Source organism: Tenrec ecaudatus, chromosome 2 (assembly GCF_050624435.1).
Source record: "Tenrec ecaudatus isolate mTenEca1 chromosome 2, mTenEca1.hap1, whole genome shotgun sequence".
Taxonomy (NCBI): domain Eukaryota; kingdom Metazoa; phylum Chordata; class Mammalia; order Afrosoricida; family Tenrecidae; genus Tenrec; species Tenrec ecaudatus.
In genome coordinates, this window is record NC_134531.1 from 117,482,333 (window position 1) to 117,489,352 (window position 7,020).

Below are 7,020 nucleotides of genomic sequence, written 5' to 3' on the forward strand. Positions count from 1 at the left end.
GAGTAGAACTGCCCCAAAGGGCTCCAAGGCTAATTATTTATGGAAGCATGTTGCCACATCTTTCTTCTGCAGTGCAACTGGTGGTTTGAACCAATGGTCTTTCACTTATCAGCCAAACCATGAGTATTAGATGATGGATGGAAGCTAGGTTTTTCATGGACAAAGTAATATATTAAAAAGAAGCAGAAAGAAAAAGTTAGGATGAATGCTTAGGCAGAGGATGCGATTTTAATATACTGTACGAACTCAGGTTTATTAACAGTCTACGTGGACACATAGATATAGAAGTGATGGGGCCCTGGTGGCAGGGCTAGGTAAGCATTGGACTGCTCATCACAAAGGATGGGAGTGTGAAACCGTGCCACTCGGTGGGACAGAGATGAGGTTATCTGTCCCAGAACGAGTCATAGCCTCAGAAACCCTACATAACGTCAGCGGGAGTCGGGGTTGACTGCTTAGCAGTGGTTATACATGGATTCGATTCATATATTTCCAAGTCTCTTGGATTCATACTTCATACATTCCACTTTCCAAACATTAATGGATGTTCGCAGCTGTTTCTTCTCTCTCTGAATCAAAATTTGTAAAGTTAGCCAATCCCCAAAAGACAAATAATGTATGAGACCACTATTATAAAACATCCAGAGCAGGTTTTCACATTAAAAAATAAATATATGCATACAGATATATTTGATGGTTAGCGGCAGTGAGAGGGGAAAGGAGGAAAGGAAAATTATGGGCTGGAGAATAGAAAAGTGTTAACTTGGGTGAAGGGCAAAGTTATAGACCATACGAGGTAAGTTAGCAAAAATGATAGCAGTAAAGGGAATACACTTGGAGGTTTGCAAGAGTTCAAGTTAGCAGTAGCAGATTCCATTATAAACACACGCTGCGATGGTGGTAATCCGAAAGTAGATGCTGGCATATACACTTAACCAAAAGGTGTGGCAAAGAGTTGGGGCACATATAGGTCTGACAGAAGGTGTTTCATGTACATGAATTTGCTTTTGCTGCAAATACATCCACAAACATGATGGCACATACAGGAGCTAAAAGCCATGAAATCTTCGGAGACGTAAGAAATCCTCTTTGAGGGAATGAGTCATTGGGTAGGCCTCGGTGATCTGAGCCATAGTCTTAGAAGCTATCAAGGAAAATTGGCAAAATTCACAAAGACAATGTCCTTACCCTACTTCAGTGAGTGAGTAGTGATTTCGGTCTCAAAAGCTAGTGAGCAGTCATCTCAGGTGTAACTATTGGTCTCGCCCACGCAAAGGACAGAAGAGAATAAAAAAATACATGTTAACAATGACTCCAATAGACTACTGGACCATGCAACACTGGTCTCCACCTTGAGACCAGAGGAACTAGATGTCACCCCGCTACCATGACCAACAGCTCTGAAAAGTATCACAGTGGAAGGTCCTGGAGAGAATGGAAGAAAAAGGTGGAACAGAACTCAGAATCAAGACCAGGCTTACTGGTCAGAGATAGACGGGTAGACAAGATTGCTACGAGGCAATCAACTTAATGGCAGTGGGTTTGGTTTGGGGTTGCATCCCTACCTCTATATAGTCTTTCTTGCTGGGTGCCATCGAGTCCATGCCAACTCATGCACAACAGAAGGCAACAGCCCCCCCCCCCTCACCCGCCTGTGCCCTCTTCACAACTGTCCTTATGATGAGCCCAGTGTTGCAACCCCTCTCAACCCATCTTGTCTGGGAACTTCCTCCTCTTGGTGGCCTCTCCACTTCACCAAGCATGGTATGTTTCTCCAGGGTCTGGCTCTCCTGATAACATGTCCATATTTCCCAAATTCAATTGTCCTATTTGGTTGCAAAGTAGTCAACTGTATGTATGTAAGCTTATGCATGTCACTTCAGTTGTGTTCATTATTTCCTAATGTGAAGCAGCAATGAATATATGTATCATATATGCGTATGTCATTATATTTGTCATATATGGCTGTAAGATACTTAGGGGTCTACCTGGCCAACTGACTAGAAGATATCTGTATGTGTGCTCATTCCAAAGTAAGATGAACCAACAGAATGTGGGAATTATCCAACAATATTATTATCATAAGCAAGTAAATTTTTTTCTGTGATGAGAATAGAACACCCATAGTCCAGATGACCTGACCTGACTGCTCCTCAGTTACCAAGGTTGGAGACCAGGCACAATATTTTTAAGGACACCTGGATCTAACGTTTCAGCTTTCAACACAAGGTGGCCCTTACTGTGTGCTTCTTCTTCAGTCCTGATTAAGCTTCAGGCCAGTGACACAGAGCACTGCCAACAGCTTGGTGATGTACCACTGGCCTGGTCTTGGCAAGGGACTTTCCCCAGCCCTCATTGTGCTTACTGCACATGCAAGTAAAATTTTTAAGATAATTTAAAAATAGTTGCAGCAGCACATCAACAGGAAGACCAGATATTTAAGGCAAATTCATAAGAGGATGTAGAAAGACGGGTATTATTACTGATGTCAGATAAACCTTAGTCCAAAATAGGGAATACAAGAAAAATATTTACTATGAAAAGGCATTTGACTGTATGGGCTTGAGGTCATTGTGTCAACCTGGCCGATAAACACGTGGGGTTAATTGAAGGGCGGAGAGATAAATGGCTCGGTAAGCCTCACCTTTCTAGTTCTCGGGTCTCTGGCTTTCTGATGGTCGGACCAGGGTGCAGCTGCCTTAGCCAGTTCCCTGCTTAGCTGGCAAGACTCACTTCTTGCAAGACATCCCTGAGGAGAAGCCACATGAACCTCTGCCAGCACTGAGATGTTTACACATTCACTGATGCGGCTTTCCCCCTGCAGTCGGCATCTTTGTGTCCGTTTTGTGAGATGGAAGAGGACTTTGTGAATTGTTGTTGAACATATGGGTTAATGTTGGGCTTGGGCAGCACTGGGTTGGGATGTTTTCTTGATGCACACTTAAAATTCTCTCTTATACATGAGTTTCTATGGATTTGTTTCTCTAAAGTACCCAGACTAACACGGGGTTAGAACAAACATTTTGATGAATGGAAATTCCAGAACAGTTCATTGTGCTCAAGCACAACCTGTGCATAGATCCAAATGCAGTTTTCTAACAAAACAAATGGAAAATGATTTTTAAAAAATTTGTAAGTGTGTGCACAGTAGTACCCTTTCACCATATGCATTCAATCTGAGTGTTAAGCAAATAATTCCAGGAGCCAGATTATATGAAGAACACTGCACCAGGACTGGAGAAAGGTTCATTAACAACCTGTGATATGCAGATGACACAAACCTGCTTGCTGAAAGCAACGAGGACTTGAAACATCTACTGATGTAGATTAACGAACTCGATGAAAACAAAACCCTCACAATTGGACCAATAACATTAGAAATGGAAAAATTATTGCAGTTGTCAGGATTTCACCTTGCTTGGATCCACAATCAATGCTCACGGAGACAGCAGTCAAGAGATCAAATGATGCATTGTATTGGGTCAATCTGCTGCAATCTCTCCAAAGTGTTGAAGAGTAAGGGTGTTACTTTGAGGAAGAAGGTGTGCCTCATAAAGAAGACCCAAGAAGAACCGATGTATGTGAATTATGGTACTGGATAAGAATACTGAAAATACTATGAACTGCCAAAAGAACAAACAAATCTGTCTTGGAAGATGTGTAGTCAGAATGGTTCTTAGAAAAGAGGATGAACATTCTCACATACTTTGTTATCATCATGCACCAGTCCTCAATGGCCAAAGCACTGGGCTGCAAACCGAAAGGCTATTGGTTTGAGCCCACCAGCCCTTCTGCAAGGGAGAGATGGTTGGTATGTTGTAAAGATTTACAGCTTAGGAAGCCTCATGGGGTATTTCAACTGTGTCCCACTGGGTCATTACAAGTTGGAATTGGCTTGATGGTAGTGGCTCTCATGCTATTTGGTTAGAACATATACGCAAATAACCTTGGTTTGCACAGAGGTTAAAACACTTGGTTGCTAACCAGAAGAATGAGCCCATCAGCTCTTGGTTCTGAAATGCCAATGTATTTACTTAGTTTGATTTAGGGTGTATAACTAGGCGTTTGGTTGCAAGATCAGAGGTTTGAGAAAGCACCATCCCCTTTTCCATAATAGTTGTACTATTTCCGTGAGTACTGATTGTAAATCTAGGCAGGGTGAAATCCTCAACGACTTAAATCTTTTATTTATCATGACATCTATTATCTGTTAATACAGTTCCAAGGATTTTTGTCTTTGTTTACCCTGAGTTGTAGTTTACACTACAGGCTATATTCCTTTACCTTCATTAGTAAGAATTTAAATTTCTTTTATTTCAACCAATGGGCAAGTGTTCCTATCCCCCCACATCACCACCACCATTTGTCATCATTGTGTTTTTTCAAATCAATGCTGTTTTAGCTAGGGTGAAATAGTATGTCACTGCACGTTTAATTTCCATCTCTCTGTTAACCAAAGGAAGAGGGAAGGAATAGTCAATGTACCAAAAAAGAATTGGTTGGTGTTCAACCATTTTAAGAGGTAGTATATGATCAAGAACCTATGGTATCCCAAGAGAAGTCCAGGCTGCACTGAGGTACTGGTGAAAAACAAAGCCCCAGGAATTGTAGGAATACCAATTAAGGTGTTTCAGCAAACAGATGCAGTTTGAGATGTGCCCGCTCATCTAGCCCAATGATGGAAGATGACTACAAGGTCAACCGATTGGAAGAGGCCCATATATGTGCTCACTCCAAGAAAGGTGACCCAACATAATATAGAACTTATCAACCAATAACATTAAAATCATGCACAAGTAAAATTCTGCTAAAGAAAAATTTTAAATGGTTGCAACAATATATGGTGAGGGAACTTTGGTTTCTATGGATTGACACTGGCTTAGATAGAACAATTCTGAGTATGGTCCAGGACTGAGAAGCCTTTCATTCTGTTGTACAGAGGTTCACTGTGAGTAGAAACAGACTCAACAGCACCTAACAAGAAAATAAATGACCGAGCTTCTTTGCACTTGTTTGTTGGCTCCTGGCTGTCTTCTCTGGTGAAGCTTCTGCTCATGTTCTTTGCCCATTTTATGGCTGAGTTGTCTTGTTGAAGTTTTCTATGGGTTTTAGATATGAGCCCCTTATTAGATAAATTGCATTTGAAAATGAGTTTCTAGTCTGTAGGTTGTCTTTTTTACTCTTTTAAAAGTCTTTTAACAATTTTAATTTTGAGGTCTTATTATTTCTACACATACCTTCTCTAAACAATTGGTAGAATTTCCCAAGATAGCCATCTAGTCTTGGGGGTTGATTTTGTTGGGTTTTTTTTTTTTCCTCTACTGTAGTATTTGAATAAAAATTATGAATTTGGTGAGAGTTTACTGAGCAGTTTTACAATCAACAATTCATATACATTTGTTTCAATTCACCGATACAATCTCATCACTTATCCCACTTCCTCCCTGTTATTTCCATCTCCTTCCCTAACCCTTTGGATTTTGTCTTTGGGTGTAAATGCTGTTCATTTGATCTTAAATGACTGTTTATTCTAACATATGAATGAGTTGGTCCATACTTGAATAGCTAGGCTGTCTTGGGGTTTCCTTTTTTTTTTTAATGTCAATCTAGCTAGTGGTTTGTTTTGTTGAATCTTTCAGAGACAGCTTCTGGTTTTAGTGATTCTATTGCCTTTCTATTTTATTTCTGCCCTTGTTATTATTTTTCCATTAACTTTTTGTTATTGGTTCTTACCATTTTTCTATTTTGCTTAAGTTAGTAGTTTGATCTCTTGCTGTAGGCAACTATTGTAGGGCAGGGAGGTGTTTCGCTTTATTATACATAGGGTTGCATGAGTTGGAACTGACTCGACAGCACCTGATAGCTCTTGTATATGTTTTATTTAAAATCTATTCTACTTGATATCAACGTGACCACATCTGTACTTTTTTTGGTACTGGTTGTATGGAGTAGTTTTCTTCATTCTTTCATTTTCAGTCTGTCTTTGTCTAAAATATTTCTTAAAGACAGCAAAGGACGGATCGATGCATTGTAACTTATCCATTGTGCCACTCTGCATTTTTCATGGAACATTTAGACCACTTACATGTAAGGATATTACTGAAAACCACATGTCTATTCCCATTCATGTAGGCATTTGTTTTTAGTTTTGTTTATCATTTTTAAAATGTTCATTTATTGGTGGGGGTTGGGTTGACTAGACCACTTCCACCTCTTGGTAGCCATCACTTTGATTGTTCTTTGTCTTCAGGGCTGTACTGGTAAAGCCATTCAAAGAAATATTCCAGAATCTTGGTCCCATTACTTTAAAATTTCCACTGCAAGCCCTGCCCTGTCTGCAGCTATCTGGGTACAATGGCGACGGTACCCTTCAAGCAGAAAGTATGCTCACCCTTAGTTTTCCAGTCAGACTGTGTAAGTTGAACAAATCTGAGATGTGTGTAGTGTTGGCTACTGTTTCTGCTATTAATCATTAGTCCTCATGCAGGACAGAAGCAAGATTAAATTCGTCCTTAAGAATTGATATGGATGGTTTGACACTGTGGGCTTCCTATTCAACATTGTCTTGTCCTTCTTAAAAGGAGTTACCTGTTTATAAAGTGCTAATTTTGTTGAGCCACTGTTCACATAGAACTTTGAAAGGCAGCAGTAATTTCACCATTTTCTTACCCAAATGGTACCATAAATTTGACTTTTGCTTTGTTTGGGTTTTTAGCAAATTCAAGTTGTTCAGAAAATGGGATCTTTTCAAATGATGCCTCAGCCTTCTTAGTACCTGAAACTACTTACTGTGCAGATATGTTGTAACAACTTAACACTACAACTTCATTTTCATGGAAAAACTTTTTTGAATCCTTAAGTTTTTTCTTAATAATCATTTTGGAGCTTTTTGAAGACCCCTGTGTATGAGGTAACCACTAAGAAATAACCGAGAAGGTAATCAGAAGGAAAAAATTCATGAAGACTCATCAAATAGAGCATCCAAGAACAAATACAAAAAAATCAAAATTTTAAAAGTGA